Source organism: Haliotis rufescens, unplaced genomic scaffold, assembly GCF_023055435.1.
Source record: "Haliotis rufescens isolate VD_foot unplaced genomic scaffold, xgHalRufe1.0.p SCAF_17, whole genome shotgun sequence".
Taxonomy (NCBI): Eukaryota; Metazoa; Mollusca; class Gastropoda; order Lepetellida; family Haliotidae; genus Haliotis; species Haliotis rufescens.
The window spans coordinates 695,744-715,795 of record NW_025963857.1 but is presented as its reverse complement, the minus strand read 5'-3'; positions in this window follow the sequence as shown (position 1 = coordinate 715,795).

The window sequence follows — 20,052 nt, the reverse complement described above, 5'->3', positions numbered from 1 at the left end:
ACTAATCAACACGCCTGAAAAATAAGTAATACACGTATGTCCCAAATAAAGTACTCAAAGAGAAACGTTACCAGCTTTATCTACAATGTAACATTAATCAAACATTACCAGACATATCTACAATGTAACATTAATCATACATTACCAGACATATCTACAATGTAACATTAAGAAAACATTACCAGACGTATCTACAATGTAACATTAAGCAAACATTACCAGACGTATCTACAATGTAACATTAATCAGCCATAACCAGACGTATCTACAATGTAACAGTACTCAAACATTACCAGACGTATCTACAATGTAACATTAATCAAACATTACCAGACGTATCTACAATTTCACTGTACTCAAACATAACCAGACGTATCTACAATGTAACATGAATCAACCATAACCAGACGTATCTACAATGTAACATTAATCAAACATTACCAGACGTATCTACAATGTAACATTAAGCAAGCATTGCTAGACGTATATCCAATGTAACGTTAATCAAACATTACCAGACGTATCTACAATGTAACAGTACTCAAACATTACCAGACGTATCTACAATGTATCATTAATCAAACATTACGAGACATATCTACAATGTAACATTAATTAAACATTACCAGACGTATCTACAATGTAACATTAAGCAAGCATTGCTAGACGTATCTACAATGTAACGTTAATCAAACATTATCAGACGTATCTACAATGTAACAGTACTCAAACATTACCAGACGTATCTACAATGTATCATTAATCAAACATTACCAGACGTATCTACAATGTAACATTAATCAAACATTACCAGACATATCTACAATGTCACTGTACTCAAACATAACCAGGCGTATCTACAATGTAACATGAATAAAACATTACCAGACGTATCTACAATGTAACATTAATCAAACATTACCAGACATATCTACAATGTAACATTAATCAAACATTACCAGACGTATCTACAATCTAACAGTACTCAAACATAACCAGACGTATCTACAATGTAACATTAATCAAACATTACCAGACGTATCTACAATGTCACTGTACTCAAACATAACCAGACGTATCTACAATGTAACATTAATCAAACATTACCAGACATATCTACAATGTAACTGAAATCAAACATTACCAAGCGTATCTACAATGTAACATGAATCAAACATTACCAGACGTATCTACAATGTAACATCAATCATACGTTACCAGACATATCAACAATGTAACATTAAGAAAACATTACCAGACGTATCTACAATGTAACATTATTCAAACATTACAAGACATATCAACGATGTAACAGTACTCAAACATTACCAGACGTATCTACAATGTAACATTAATCAAACATTACCAGACGTATCTCCAATATAACATTAAGCAAGCATTACCAGACGTATCTACAATGTAACGTTAATCAAACATTACCAGTCGTATCTACAATGTAACATTAATCAAACATTACCAGACATATCTACAATGTAACATAAAGAAAACATTACCAGACGTGTCTACAATGTAACATTAATCAAACATTACCAGACGTATCTACAATGTATCTGTACTCAAACATAACCAGACGTATCTACAATGTAACAGTACTCAAACATTACCAGACGTATCTACAATGTAACATTAATCAACCATAACCAGACGTATCTACAATGTAACATGAATCAAACATTACCAGACATATCTCCAATATAACATTAAGCAAGCATTACCAGACGTATCTACAATGTATCTGTACTCAAACATTACCAGTCGTATCTACAATGTAACATTAATCAAACATTACCAGACGTATCTACAATGTATCATTAATCAAACATTACCAGACGTATCTACAATGTAACAGTACTCAAACATTACCAGACGTATCTACAATGTAACATTAATCAAACATTACCAGACGTATCTACAATGTCACTGTACTCAAACATAACCAGACGTATCTACAATGTAACATTAATCAAACATTACGAGACGTATCTACAATGTCACTGTACTCAAACATTACCAGACGTATCTACAATGTAACATTAATCAAACATTACCAGACGTTTCTACAATGTAACATTAATCAAACATTACCAGACGTATCTACAATGTAACCGTACTCAAAACATTACCAGACGTATCTACATTGTGACATTAAGCAAACATTACCAGACGTATCTACAATGTATCTGTACTCAAACATTACCAGACGTATCTACAATGTAACAGTACTCAAACATTACACGACGTATCTACAATGTAACATTAAGCAAACATTACCAGAGGTATCTACAATGTATCTGTACTCAAACATTACCAGACATATCTACAATGTAACATTAATCAAACATTACCAGACGTATCTACAATGTCACTGTACTCAAACATAACCAGACGTATCTACAATGTAACATTAATCAAACATTACCAGACGTATCTACAATGTAACATTAATCAAACTTTACCAGACGTATCTACACTGTAACATTAATCAAACATTACCCGACGTATCTACAATGTATCTGTACTCAAACATTACCAGACGAATCTACAATGTATCTTTACTCAAACATTACCAGACGTATCTACAATGTATCTGTACTCAAACATTCCACGACGTATCTACAATGTAACATTAAGCAAACATTACCAGAGGTATCTACAATGTATCTGTACTCAAACATTACCAGACATATCTACAATGTAACAGTACTCAAACATTACCAGACGTATCTACAATGTAACATTAAGCAAACATTACCAGACGTATCTACAATGTATCATTAATCAAACATTACCAGACGTATCTACAATGTCACTGTACTCAAACATAACCAGACGTATCTACAATGTAACATTAAGCAAACATTACCAGACGTATCTACAATGTATCATTTATCAAACATTACCAGACGTATCTACAATGTAACAGTACTTAAAACATTACCAGACGTATCTACAATGTAACGTTAATCAAACATTACCAGACGTATCTACAATGTAACATTAATCAAACATTACCCGACGTATCTACAATGTAACAGTACTCAAACATTACCAGACGTATCTACAATGTATCATTAATCAAACATTACCAGACGTATCTACAATGTATCTGTACTCAAACATTACCAGACGTATCTACAATGTAACATTGATCAAACATTACCAGACGTATCTACAATGTATCATTAATCAAACATTACCAGACATATCTACAATGTCACTGTACTCAACATTACCAGACGTATCTACATTGTAACATTAATCAAACATTACCAGACGTATCTACAATGTAACATTAATCAAACATTACCAGACATATCTACAATGTAACAGTACTCAAACATTACCAGACGTATCTACACACGTTAAAAGATGGTACTTGTTGTGAATGCTCGGCATGAAGGGGATAAAACAAGGACTGGTCGGCTCGGAGTTAGTATACTGTGTCTGAGTGGGGTATTCGTGTTAAATTGCGGCATGGTATCTCAGTGTGCTAGTACTATAATGTCGGCATCAGTCCGGACTAGTACAATCAGCCACACACACACACACACGTCGCTATATAAGTACAATAATCTTGAACGCGACGTTGAACCCCATTTCACCTCACCTCACCTCACATCACCTCACCTCACCTCACATCACATCACATCACATCACCTCACCACACCTCACCTCACCTCACCTCACCTTTCCTCAGTTAAATAAGAACCATGATACTTGGCCCAAAATGTGATAAAACAATTCATCTGATCCATTGCGCTGTTGCCCTGCTATTGGGAATAATTTTACTATTGCATTAAAAATTGCATTAAAGTTACTCTGTGTTGTTTCAGACGTGTAACATATCAATTATCCAGAGTGTGAGGATGTGCATATAGTGTTGTTTTTTTCCATTCAGTAGATGAGTCCAACGAGTCATGCGACCCTGTCAGTGTACACCCAGGGAATAAGCGTCACAGCAGTAGAACGGTAATGCATGAGCTTACAGAATATTGATCCTTCCAAACGGAAGACGTTTTATTTGATGTTGTATTAAAATTCGTCTCTTGGCGTGAATCTGTCAGCCTAATAATGGAAACAATGAATGGTCCCTGTGTATTGTGACATACCGGTGATAAATGTGATGAGGTGGAGGATACAGCAGGAGGATTAACAGTTGCGTGTGTGCGAAGAGATCCATATGACCCAGACAGTAAAAATATGTCTGACTCTTTAAAGGGCTCTGTGACATGTGAATAAATAATAGCGACAGAAAAAAATATCTATAATCATGAGAAATATCCACTAAAAGCAGAGTCCATTTGCATAAATGTTGTGCGACAAACAGATAACAAGTTGAAATATTGATATTATTTTAATAAATTTGAATTGTGTTTTTCCAAGTGCATCGAAGGCTTACACCTTTCAGATTTGTCATTGTCCCCCGCAACGCGTTTTTATGTCGGTGCGTCTGTCCGTGCAACATTTCTATCCGGAGAAGATCTTGAAGACCGTACAATACTTGTTTACCAAACTAAGCACAATAAAACGTCTGGTAGTGAACTGGTGCATCTTGATAGTTTAGGAATATTCGAGGCTTAGACTGAAAATGGTAGTAGTGTTCGTTTCCGGAGCTGATCTTGAAAACTGTACAATTTTTCTTTACCACCCTAGGTACATTGATAGGTCCAGTAATGAACTGGTGCCTTTTGATAGTTTGAGATTTTCGGGACAAAAATTGAGTTTCCATGGCAACAACTTTGACTTAGGCTGGAAATTGCAGTAGTGCTTGTTTCCAGAGCAGATCTTGATCATCGTATTATTGATCTTTACCAAACTTGGCACATAGCTAGGTCTAGTGGTAAACTGGTGCCTTTTGATAGAGTGGGATTTTTTAAACAAATATTTATCGAGTTTCCATGGCAACAAGTTTCATTTTTTTTATTTATTCACGAAAAGAATCGCCCAGTGTGGGGGATATCGATGATGTTCTTGACAGTTGTTATGCCAGTAGCTTCCTTCACTAAACATGTTCCGTTGCATGTATGTTATCCTACTGATTGCATTTGCTAACAACACTTCGTCTTTAACATCACAGTGCAGATGAGAAGTTTTAACTCCGAAAGGAGGAGCAGGACCCACAACATATTATCTACAAAACATCAAGCACGTCCACAGAAAAACATAATTCTTTTCATAAGACCCGACAAATTACTCTTGCAGCATTTTCGGGGACAGGTTTTCTTCAAAAAAAATCCCATCTAAGCTACAACTATCAAGAGTATTCGTACACGAATCACATGCCGTTGTTTATGGTCGTATCAAAAATTATTGATCAACTTATACCTCTTCGTTAAATTGGATAACTTTCATCTAGTTTGCTCTCGCGTACATGCAAGCGGAGATATTCACAATTCATCTTATCAGAGGTTCTGTCAGTTCTATGGATTATTGTGCTGACCTGCTGAAGCCCACTGTTCTCTGCTACACGGCCTGGGAAGTGCTGTGGGTACCAGGACCCCGCTCCACAAAGCGATCGTAGCGCAAAGACGACCGTTACTCCCAGACTTTTACAGACTTACGACAGTCGTAGCGCAGCGATCGCTGGGGAGCGGGACCTGGGGAATAAGGGAGTGAGTGAGTGAGTTGGGTTTAACGCGCTTTTAACAGTATTCCAGTTATATCACAGCGTGTCAGCTTAATGTGGGAGGAAAGCCCGAAATGATGCAGGTCTCAGACGTTTACCGCTTCGGTGAAACCCATGAGCACGGGTATGGCGCTGACAAACCTAGAAACATAATCAGGGCAAACCGGGATTCGAACCCATAATCATAGGTTTCTGGCGTGCCCAAGGGACGCAACTCTGCACAGCGAATCGCGGCGTCTTAGACGACCGGGCTACCTACGCCCCCGGGGAATTAGGGCAATGGAATAAACATAACTGACTTACGGTCATACTCCTGTCTTACTCTCTTTGGTTTCAATGCGTCGATCAATGCGCTCCCATATAGGAAACATCTGAATCATCCAATACACCTTACTGTTCATAGATGTTCATGACATGTCCAATACACCTTACTGTTCATAGATGTTCATGACATGTCCAATACACCTCACTGTTCAGGGATGTTCATGACATGTCCAATACACCTTACTGTTCAGGGATGTTCATGACATGTCCAATACACCTTACTGTTCAGGCATATTCATGACATGTCCAATACACCTCACTGTTCAGAGATATTCATGACATGTCCAATACACCTTACTGTTCAGAGATATTCATGACATGTCCAATACACCTAACTGTTCAGAGATATTCATGACATGTTCAATACACCTAACTGTTCAGGGATGTTCATGACATGTCCAATCACCTCACTGTTCAGAGATATTCATGACATGTCCAATACACCTAACTGTTCAGATATATTCATGACATGCCCAATACACCTAACTGTTCAGGGATATTCATGACATGTCCAATACACCTAACTGTTCAGATATATTCATGACATGCCCAATACACCTAACTGTTCAGGGATATTCATGACATGTCCAATACACCTCACTGTTCAGAGATATTCATGACATGTCCAATACACCTCACTGTTCAGAGATATTCATGAAATGTCCAATACACCTAACTGTTCAGATATATTCATGACATGCCCAATACACCTAACTGTTCAGGCATATTCATGACATGTCCAATACACCTAACTGTTCAGGCATATTCATGACATGTCCAATACACCTAACTGTTCAGGCATATTCATGACATGTCCAATACACCTAACTGTTCAGGGATATTCATGACATGTTCAATACACTTAACTGTTCAGGGATATTCATGACATGTCCAATACACCTCACTGTTCAGGGATATTCATGACATGCCCCCTCTTTATTGAGTCGTGACCACCTGTCAGTGTGTCCATTAAATAAGAAGTACTTATGTCCACTTCTCAACTCGCCCACGGCTGAAACGTCTGATGAAAGCACGGTTCAGGTGCGAGCATGGTTAAAGACAGACATGTCAATGGTACTTAGTGAAAGGTCGATTAAACTACACAGGGGACCTCAAGGGGAGGATGTGACATCGTCATACACAGGACTACCACTCTGGTTTCGGCTTGGCGGTGGGAAGGAGTGTGCAGTGTCTAACAGCTTTACTTGACCAGAGGCTTCAGTGCACCAGGGATAGGAAGCGGCACTGTGGTGAATGTTTCTAGACCGGCAGACACGAGACATGTTTGTTTGTCTTTCAGCAGGTTCACTGGCTTAATTAGCTTTTTATCGTATTGCCAGCTCATTCACGTGTTCATGCGTGCTTTTGTTTTTTTCTAGCCGTAGACTTGAAAGTTGAAATAACGTCTATGAGAGACCAATGCTGTCTGTTTATCCCAGGTGCAACACTATAGAGTGCTTAATGATGGATAGTCATAAAATGTATGTGGCGGGTTAAGTAGCATTGTGCCTACACTCCAATGTGCCTTCACGCCAATGTGCCTACACGTCAATGTGCCTTCACGCCAATGTGCCTACACGCCAATGTGCCTACATGCCAATGTGCCTACACGCCAACGTGCCTACACGCCAATGTACCTACGTGCCAATGTGCCTACATGCCAATGCAATGTGCCAACATGCCAATGTGCCTAGATGCCAATGTGCCTAGATGCCAATGTGCCTACACGCCAATGTGCCTTCACGCCAATGTGCCTACACGCCAATGTGCCTTCACGCCAATGTGCCTTCACGCCAATGTGCCTTCACGCCAATGTGCCTACACGCCAATGTGACTACACGCCAATCTGCCTTCACGCCAATGTGCCTACACGCCAATGTGCCTACATGCCAATATGTCTACATGCCAACGTGCCTACACGCCAATGTGCCTACACGCCAATGTGCCTTCACGCCAATGTGCCTACACGCCAATGTGCCTACACGCCAATGTGCCTACACGTCAATGTGCCTTCACGCCAATGTGCCTACAAGTCAATATGTCTACATGCCAACGTGCCTACACGCCAAAGTGCCTACACGCCAATGTGCCTACACGCCAATGTGCCTTCACGCCAATGTGCCTACACGCCAACGTGCCTACATGCCAATGTACCTACATGCCAATGTACCTACATGCCAATTTGCCTACATGCCAATGTGCCTACACGCCAACGTGCCTACATGCCAATTTGCCTACATGCCAATGTACCTACATGCCAATGTACCTACATGCCAATTTGCCTACATGCCAATGTGCCTACACGCCAACGTGCCTACATGCCAATGTACCTACATGCCAATGTGCCTACACGCCAATGTGCCTACATGCCAATGTGCCTACACGCCAATGTGCCTACACGCCAATGTGCCTACACGCCAACGTGCCTACATGCCAATGTACCTACACGCCAATGTGCCTACACGCCAATGTGCCTACACGCCAATGTGCCTACACGCCAATGTGCCTACACGCCAACGTGCCTACATGCCAATGTACCTACACGCCAATGTGCCTACACGCCAATGTGCCTACACGCCAATGTGCCTACACGCCAATGTACCTACACGCCAATGTGCCTACACGCCAATGTGCCTACACGCCAATGTGCCTACATGCCAATGTGCCTACACGCCAATGTGCCTACACGCCAATGTGCCTACACACATTGATACGTTAAGATATGATTCCATTCTATAACAAGAATGGACTGTACCAGTTTTTCCATGTACGACAGAAGAATGAAGTAAAAAATAGATTTTTAATTGTTTTTATTCCTGAAATAACAATAACAACAAGTTGACCAAGTTGACAGAGTTCACTGACACACGGTTACTGGAGCCAGTTGCATCGAGATACTTGGCGCTGTTCTCCATCACTTGCCAGCTGCCCCAGCAGGCACATCAAACGCTTGTCAGGGTCACGGTAGATAGTGATCTTCTCCTGGACGCAGCTCCATCAGGTTGGTGACGCCAGGGAGAAGACAATTAGGATGCTCCAAATAGTTTCATTTATAATCCGCTGTCCATTATATACATCAAAGAAGGAACATGAGGAAGAAAGAGTCAGATTAAGCTGTTATTGTATAGATGGCAGTGCATATCAGTCAGTACTATAGAGAATTGGTTATATGTGTGAGGGGATCAGAATGTTATCAACTTGCCGTTCGTAAAAGTAAAATATAATGAAATTGTTTGATGTGTAAGCACATTGGTAGTTAGATCCATTTGGAAAGTTCATGTTTAGTCAATAATTGGGTCACAACCACCGAACCAGACATCATGAACTTTAAGAAATGAAAGTTTTCCTAAGTTTGCCGTGCATAATGATGGCATAAAAAGTCGAAAAATCCATTGTTTGGACATAACTGAAATCGGTTCTTTTCTGAGATCCCTGTGAGTCTTAGAGCATCCACATAGTATTCCGCCACTTGTCATCACGTCCTTGTTTGTATTTAGGATTTGGTTGACATTTTGAGACAGCGAATTGTTTGTACTGATTTGTGTTGAGTTTTGGAATCCAAACCAAAAGAGGAAAGAACTTGGTTTCCAGGTGTTAGAGTCAAGTGAAAGTGTGATAGAACGTAACTGATGCGTAGTTTCGGCAGGTGTTATCTTCCGTTGACATACTGCCCTTATATGTGGCATTATTTGATATGTAACTTACAAAAGTTCTTTGATAAAACGCTTAATGTAGTGATGCTTAGATTAGATAATTATGTTACTTGAGGCCTTATCAGTGGGAAGAACTACAAACTGTTCATGTACGTGAGTCAGACGTTGGATAACAGCTGGCTGGGCCAGAATGGGTTTACTCCAATTTTGTTTCTTTTTTCAGTTTGTGCATTCTACCAATAACAACATCAAGCACTGACTTAACTCACTCTGAAAGACATTCAACAGGTTCCTCTTCTTTAGGTGCCCATCATTCACAGATTCATCTCCTCTACTGGCACATCGTTAGGCACATGCTTTGACAGCAGCAATAATGATTTTAAAGATGTGCAAGTTGAAACAATTGCTTATGATTAAGTCGGAATCGTACAATGGACACTTTTAGCAACGGTTCCTATGACTATGGGAATGACCTTTTATGATGTGCTGCAAAGTGATTGTCAGCCATGTTCGTTTCCTTGCACTGGGAAAGACCCATCTAAACCATTGAAACGTTGTGGTAATAATTTCTTGAGCCAACAGGAACCGCATCGATGAAGGAGCTAAAGTGGTTGCTGATAGGCATGTTCATAGGTTTCTGATAAGATTGCTTTGTAGCATCGTGACATCAAATAACATCGTGATAACAAACGTGAGCTATGACCTTGGCTAACAAACTGAACCTCATAACGTCAATTCCCACACAACAGAACAATCATGTTCTGTGTTCTCGTGAAGTAAAAATGTGTCTTTAAAAGCCTTAAAATATGCTTAACGCTGATATGTATACTAAAATTCTCCCGTTATAAAGTCAGTTATCCACTCCGTTCCTGGTGAAGATGGCCTTTGCCCCGAGGGCATACTCAGAAGATTAATTCGTGTAGGGAATGAGTACTCTGCGAGGTTGTCCCTGTTGGCGACGCTACAAAGATAAACTTCCCGGACTCTCTATCACTGGTCAAGACTCGAGGGTGTTCAGGCCAGCGTCATATGGCAGGAATATTGCTGTGTGGCGTTAGGCACAACATAAATACTCACCTTTAGATGCCAATAGTGTGAGTGGGGGCTGCTTCCGATAGAGATATCTTGAAAACGATCCAACGGTGACACGAAATCAACCGAACCTGACCACCCGAATAATTGGCCCCTCTCACGACAAGAATAAGTTGCTGGGGCCTATTCCAACCCGTAATGTAAAGGTTGATTAAACTATGGGTTCGCTGTGCAGAATTGCCTCCCTTGCGAGCCAAAAACCTATGACCGTTGGTTCGAACCGCGGTTCGCCCCTATGATGTTTCTAGGTTTGACAGCATCATATCCGTGCTCGTGGCTTTCACCAAAGTTGTAAACATCTGAGACCAGCATCACTTTGGGTTTTCCTCCTACTTAAAGCTGACACGCCGCGATATAACTGGATTGTTCAAAGTCACAGTCGTGCATTGCAACGATAGATGTAGTTCGACGCACTTGATGTCAATCACTGGATTATCTGACCCAGGCTCGATTTTTTTATATACCGCTACCATAAAGCTGGAATATTGCTGAGTGCGGCGTTAAACAACAACTGGGTGCGGCTTAAACAACAAACACGCAAATGAACACTTTCATCCTGTAATGGGTAGGTTTCTCGGCAGGATAAAGCCAACGGATAAAAACGATATCCGTTGGGGACATATGCGGATAGAGATGCAAATATCAAAGGTCAAGTAGGGACTACTTTCAGTGTTTATAAACAAACATGGCGTCGCCCTTGGCATTTGCTGATTGTGTCAGAATTAACCATCGGGAATCTGGGATAATTGATATCATTATCAAAAGAATAGTGTAATATACTAAAAATCAGTGTCTAACTGTGACGTAGTTAAGTCATTTTACAAGTTTGGGCAACTTAGGAGATATAAATTGCGAAAAAGATTTGCAAGGGCACTAGCCAAGCGGGATCAGTTGCCATATCTTTGCGTGTAGACCTCTGCGGCCGAACTGTTACCTTGTTTCGTTTTGTCGCTGTGTGGACATCTGACTGCACTTCGTAACGTTATGACAGAACAGACTGACTATCAACAACGTCTGAACGTGGCCGTGGCGTCTCGTAGACTATGGTTAGAGTAGCTTCCCTTTCATAAAGAGCCGTTACTCTAGTGGACAGACCGATGTATTGCCGCGAAAGGCAAGCAGAAACAATTTGTTTGGGCAATTGTTGTTTTGCATTTATGTAGTTACGCCACTGTATAAGAAACAGGTTTCAGTTGGAACAATGTTGGCTACTGTCACTGTCCGACTGACACATCACTTACCTTCTGACGTAATGCATATTAATGCTCGAATTCCAGGAAAACAAGCATTAGGTAATGTTTGTGAGAGATGGAAAGTGATTTTCGAGCACAGATTTGAAGAATGACATTATATGATTAGGAGGCTATCACGCTTGTGTGTTTGGGGATGGTAAATATCCTGTATTAGAAATAAACACTGTATTTAGCTCCCCAAGGCTCGCTAAATACAATGTTAATTCCTAATACAGGATATTCACCATCCCAAACACACTCGCGTGATAACCTCATGTATCCAATATGAAACTCTAACAGTTAAGCTGAGTTACTGCTGGGTCAGATTGCTGATTCAGTTACGGCCCTGTTAAGACACATATTCCAAAAGTCGAACTTATTTTTTCTGTTTGTGTTGCCTCAAGACAAGGAAATTAAATGTTCTTTTTGCATTGTGATAATAACATCTATTCTGGATACTATTCTGTTTAATATTCATGAAAAGAATTCTGTCCCTTTATCATCAAAGACGTTAAATGTCATGAAGTCAATATAATAAATGTCTGTAGTTTCAAATCAATTCATCCAGATATGCTCCATCTTTGATATTACCTCCTCTGGTGATGCTTCTGACTCAGGGGCGACAGAAGTCTTGCTACATAGTCTGATGTTTAATGCAAATCAAAGAGTGTACTTTAACGGACTTTTCATCAATGTGGTGGATCTGTATGAACGTACCAGGTTTAATCCATGCAAGCAGGATTGTCCTTTGATGTGATGTTAAAGTTGGCCCTCGCTGAGATCCTGCCAATCCTAGAAGAAGGTTTTTTATGTAGAATGACACATCCATGAAAGATGTCTCTCTGAAGATGCTGCAACAGGAACACTGACAGGTGCGTTAAGTCACCAGCTCTCGGTGACTCATATATTTCGTAAAAAGGTTTCTCATAAACTTTACAAACAGATCTGTCTCTGAAATGATTGATGACATAAAAAATATTGTTCTGGGGAAGAGAGATGAATCACACTTTTATAACGTTGATAAAGTATTTGAAATATTGCTAAAGTAAAATACTATTGGTATTTGTGTAATACGTATAAATATATTAGTATACGATCTGTGATAATGCTGGTATCCATATCGTTAGACCGATCTTCTTGTCATACTGATTAATTTATAGACATGAAGTTCACCTTTAACACAAAAACAATTGACTCTACATGGACGATGCTAGACGTTTCCAGACGTGCTGTCTGGTTCACATTCTCCAACAAGAAATATGAATACGAGTCTGGAAGCAGCTGTTTTCAAGATCAAAACATCCAGTATGCAAAACATCCAGTATATCTCATGATGCAGGGTAGCTTTCTACACAATATAGTTGATCAAGTTCCCAAAGTCAACACAACAGTAAAGTAAACTAAAAAAATAGCACACATAAGTTTCATCATGAGGAAACTATCTGCTGATATGCAATGTTTTAATTTCATAAGGCAAGAAAGTTATCGTAGAAAATGTGAACTGTCTTAAATAGGTGGTTCGTAGGTGGTCTGATATTGTCTCCGTCCTGTTGAAACCCATGTCATATGCCATTTATTTAAGTAGTAGTAGTGGTGGTAGTAGTAGTAGTAGTAGTAGTAGCAACTGCAGCAGCGGATGAGTAGTAGCAGTAGTCGTCGTCGTAGGAGTAGGAGTAGTAGTAGGGGTAGTAGTTATAGTAGTAGTAGTAGTAGTAGTAGTAGTGGTAGTAGTTGTCGTCGTCGTCATAGTAGTGGTAGAAGTAGTAGTCGTCGTCGTCGTAGTAGTAGTAGTAGGAGGAGGAGGAGTAATAGTAGTTGTAGTTGTAGTTGTCGTTGTCGTCATAGTAGTAGTAGTAATAGTAGTCATCGTTGTTGTCGTCATGGTAGTGGTAGAAGTAGTAGTCGTCGTAGTAGTAGTCGTTGTCGTCGTCGTCATAGTAGTAGTAGTAGTAGTGGTGGTGGTGGTGGTAGTAGTAGTAGTAGTAGTAGTAGTAGTAGTAGTAGCAGTAGTAGTAGTAGTAGTAGTAGTAGCAGTAGTAGTAGTAGTAGTAGTAGTAGTAGTAGTAGTAGTAGTAACGAGCTGTATTCTTTGGTCTCTTTAACATTGTCTTCCGTACAGGATAGTCAGGTCAGATCACACTGCGAGGCATATGTATTTTCTTTCAGTAAAACATCGACGGGATTATTATTAAGTAAGAATTCCCCCAACCCTGAAATCTATTGTTTGCTGCTCAGTACAATCCCGAGCACCTGCCAGAAGCTACCGTTCCCTGCTCTCGTCTACTGCGACTGATCCCGCTGATGAAAGTGGAGCTGGGCGGAAGCGGCAGACTCCAAAGCGAGACGGAACACAGACAGACCGACCTGTGATTGCGCCTGCTGAGAGTGCTGAGACATTCAAGATGGTGTGTCAGTCTAGTGTAAGCACACTGACACAATCCGGGGAAGTAACTTGTAACCATTTTCATTATATATTATATATTCCTTTAAAAGATCATGTTATACAAAATTGTAATGTATGTGCGTGTGCGTGTGGGCGTGTGTGTGTGTGTGTGTGTGTGTGTTGGGGGGGGGGGGGGGGGGGGGGGGGGCGGGCGTGTGTATGTGGGGATGTTAAACTAGTATATTTCGGAAGAAACTACAGTAAAGTACGGTTATAACGACCTCAAAGGGAGCTCTAATTCTAGTTCGTTATAACCGTAGTTCGTAAGAAGCATGTATACAGTATATACTAAACAAATTGTCGGGACCCAAAACGACAGTTCGTTATATCCGTCAGTTCCTTATAAGCGTGTTCGTTATAAACGTAGTTTACTGTATTCATTTTGATTGGAGCCCAGGCATCATTCTATAGCGTGTTATTTGGAAGCTATTTGGGGGCATTTGATGTATGCCATAAGTACATAGTTGATACAAACTTTTCGTCATACAACTGGTCTTATGAAATAATGCTACACTCTACGATACCTTAGAGAGACGCTCTGATAGATTTATTAATATCGATGTTCGTATATACATTGCACAGTTAAAACAAAAATACAAAAAACATTCATATTTCTACAGTCCAAACCAATAACGGTAACAGCAACATATTTCAGAATGTAGTTCCTGTCACTCTACAATCTTTTATCCAGCTTCCAGCAACACCGGATTTGTCGGAGTCATCAGTCTCCCCTTGTAAGGATGACGGGGGTCAGGTTTCTGCAGGGACTCTAGTTTGTGTCGCTTCCTGTTACAATCAAATGTTTCAAGTCCTCGCGTTGGCAGTTTAACAGAGTCACAGTCAGATCCGGTCACATTGGTGTGGTAATAGAATGGCCTTATCTCCGACGCCAGACATGTTTCTTGTCTCAATGACTGTACATGTGAAGTGTATTTCTCATTTGTCTGGTGTGTCCTAGTATCCAGTCTTCAGTTTGTGATTCCATGAGTTTGAGATTGACGCCAGTTGACTTGCCTTTGCATGTGCCCCAGATGGCCAGGATACACTCGCCCTTTCCCTAACACCTGGTATCCTGACTTCTTAACACATGCTTGTGATGTGGGACTAGTGGCATCTCCAGCAGGGCGTGTAAATGTGGCCCAGTCGTCTAAGGCGCCGCGATTCGCTGTGCAGAGTTGCGTCCCTTGGGCACGCCAGAAACCTATGATTGTGGGTTCGAATCCCGGTTCGCCCCGATTATGTTTCTAGGTTTGTCAGCACCATACCCGTGCTCGTGGGTTTCACCGAAGTGGTAAACGTCTGAGACCTGCATCACTTCGGGCTTTCCTCCCACATTAAGCTGACACGCCGCGATATAACTGGAATACTGTTAAAAGCGGCGTTAAACCCAACTCACTCACACACTCACTCAGGACGTGCTTACCCTTGTTGCCAACACCTGGTGTCAGCACTGATGTTCAGCGATCCATTCACATCATTAGCTTCACCAGCTTGCCTTTGTAATCTGCATCGGCAGATAATTGATATTGATTATTGTCTTGCGTTGACCTTTTTATTTATGTGGACGTTATAACTTTATTCTTAAACTGCCACTTTCAAGAGTTATTGATCGGCTTATGAATTATTTTACAGTCCTTGTTGACGATGTTAGACGTGGTCGTTGGCATTGTCGCATCACTGTCACAGTTGTCAACATGCAATGAAAGTAATTTGTTCCGAAGCAACACATAATGCTTTTACTGGACTGTTTTACAGTCACAACTAATGGGGAACAATTGCCTCGGGGCTTTCATCATTCAGTAAGTCGGGATGCTCGGATAGACATGACTACACGATTCAGACAAATGTCTTTGTATTATTGCTCAGAGCGCTGGTCACGCCGGGTTCGACTCCTCCATGGTATAATGTGTGAAACCCATGGTTGGTGTTGAGGGGATGGCTGGAAGCTACGTAACCAACTATCAGTTACTTCCTTGACAATAAAACTGATATCTCGAAAGCTCGATAGAGGAACAATGCCTGGTCTTCATCCCCTTTCATCATTCACTCTTCTTCATCATTCACTCTCCTTCATCATTCACTCTCCTTCATCACTCACTCTCCTTCATCATTCACTCTCCTTCATCTTTTACTCTCCTTCATCATTCACTCTCCTTCATCATTCACTCTCCTCCATCATTCACTCTCCTTCATCATTCACTCTCCTTCATCATTCTCCTTCATCATTAACTCTCCTTCATCATTCACTCTTCATCATTCACTCTCCTTCATCATTCACTCTCCTTCATCATTCACTCTCCTTCATCACTCTCCTTCATCATTAACTCTCCTTCATCATTCACTCTTCATCATTCACTCTCCTTCATCATTCACTCTTCTTCATCATTCACGGGCAATCTCACTTACCAGACACGGTCAATCACACACACCAGACACGGTCAATCACACACACCAGACACGGTCCATCACACACACCAGACACGGTCAATCACACACAGCAGATACGGCTTCACACACACCAGACACGGTCAATCACACACACCAGACACAGTCAATCACACACACCAGACACGGTCAATCACACACACCAGACACGGTCAATTACACACACCAGTCACGGTCAATCTCACACACCAGACACGGACAATCTCACACACCAGACACGGACAATCTAACACACCAGACACGGTCAATCACACACACCAGACACGGCCAATCACACACACCAGTCACGGTCAATCTCACACACCAGACACGGACAATCTCACACACCAGACACGGACAATCTAACACACCAGACACGGTCAATCACACACACCAGACACGGCCAATCACACACACCAGTCACGGTCAATCTCACACACCAGACACGGACAATCTCACACACCAGACACGGACAATCTAACACACCAGACACGGTCCATCACACACACCAGACACGGTCAATCACACACACCAGACACGGTCAATCACACACACCAGACACGGACAATCACACCCACCAGACACGGTCAATCACACACACCAGACACGGCCAATCACACACACCAGACACGGTCAATCTCACACACCAGACACGGACAATTACAAACACCAGACACGGACAATCACAAACACCAGACACGGTCAATCTCACACACCAGACACGGTCAATCACACACACCAGACACGGTCAATCACACACACCAGACACGGTCAATCACACACACCAGACACGGACAATCTCACACACCAGACACGGTCAATCACACACACCAGACACGGTCAATCACACACACCAGACACGGACAATCTCACACACCAGACACGGTCAATCACACACACCAGACACGGTCAATCACACACACCAGACACGGTTAACACACACACCAGACACGGACAATCTCACACACCAGACACGGACAATCTAACACACCAGACACGGTCAATCACACACACCAGACACGGTCAATCACACACACCAGACACGGTCAATCACACACACCAGACACGGACAATCACACACACCAGACACGGTCAATCACACACACCAGACACGGCCAATCACACACACCAGACACGGACAATCACAAACACCAGACACGGTCAACCCACACACCATACACGGTCAATCACACACACCAGACACGGACAATCTCACACACCAGACACGGACAATCACAAACACCAGACACGGTCAATCTCACACACCAGACACGGACAATCACAAACACCAGACACGGTCAATCTCACACACCAAACACGGACAATCTAACACACCAGACACGGTCAATCTCACACACCAGACACGGTCAATCACACACACCAGACACGGATAATCTCACACACCAGACACGGTCAATCACACACACCAGACACGGACAATCTCACACACCAGACACGGACAATCTAACACACCAGACACGGTCAATCACACACACCAGACACGGCAATCACACACACCAGACACGGCAATCACACACACCAGACACGGTCAATCACACACACCAGACACGGCAATCACACACACCAGACATGGTCAATCACACACACCAGACACGGCCAATCACACACACCAGTCACGGCAATCACACACACCAGACACGGTCAATCACACACACCAGACACGGTCAATCACACACACCAGACACGGCAATCACACACACCAGACATGGTCTATTACACGCACCAGACACAGTCAATCACGTTCTCCAGATACGACCAATCAGACACACCAGGCATTGCCAATCACACACACCAGACACGGCAATCACACACACCAGACATGGTCTATTACACGCACCAGACACAGTCAATCACGTTCTCCAGATACGACCAATCAGACACACCAGGCATTGCCAATCTAACAAACACCAGACACGGTCAATCACATACACCAAACGCGGGCAATCGCATACACCAGACACGGCTAATCTCACACACACCAGACATGGCCAATCTCACACTTACCAGACACTGTAAGGTATTATGCAAGATATTTTCATCCATATCCCCTTACTGAAAAGGGCTTGTAATACTCAACATCAACAAGATATCAATTTGTGTATTATTCTACAATCCCCGAATGCTTGTGACGTCAACGTGTAAACTTCAACTGACTTTTCCTGGAACTCTACATCTACGCTGAATGCAATATCTGTGATTTGACATTTTTAAATTGGACAGAAAAAAACTGGGGAAATGCAGAAAATTGTATCTGTGGAATATTTAAAGTTAAAAAGGAAATTGAACATCTGTAAAAAGTGGCGGTCATTCCTGTACAACAATCCCAGGACGATAAAAAACAAACAGTAATTTCCTTATCAATGTCTGCAAGTGACACATCAATTACAAAAACGTGAAGCGTTTCATGCAAGATAGGTATCTAATGCTGTGGAATTGTACAGGGCATCAGAATGTGGGACATTATGTTGACATAAGGACATAATGTTGACGTTTGGTATTGAGAGTTTAGTTCGCTAAACGCTTCACAGTTAATCAATATGCATATGAAACCGGGTAAATATATCATCAGTTTTAAGCTGGTGCCAATATTATATCTGATCATTTAAAATATTCATTGAAATTGGACAAATGCTTATGTTTTAAGTCTTTATTTTCACATGTGTATTACAGTTTAAGTCTCTACTGAGCTACACATTTACATTGCTATCAACCTAGTTCCTGAGTTAACCGTTATATGAACAGCTGGTCTGTTTCACGCTGACGTCTTCCAGGAGTTCCACGTGTAGAGTGCGTGTACATCGAGTCTGTCTCTGACTGAAGTCTACTTCTATCTACTCAGTACGTTGTCCTGTATTCTAATTGTATGCTTATAGTAAAACTAAGACTGGTACGTATATAGTCGTCTAACGGCTGTCTATCTGTCCTTGATCCGTAAAACAAAATATAGAAATATCAGTCACAATATGCAGGGCCCCGTTCCCCGAAGCGATCGTAGCGGTACGACAGTCGCAAGTCCATGTTAAAGTATGGGAGTTACTATCACCTTAGCGCTACGATCGCTTTGTTGAGTGAGTGAGTGAGTTAAGATTTAACGTCACATCGGCAGTATTTCAGCCATATCGTGACGACGCTTTGTTGAAAGGGGCACAGGTAACTAAACACGGTCCTTCTTACTTCTTACTTTCCTACGGACAAGCCTCCTGTGTATTAACGCAA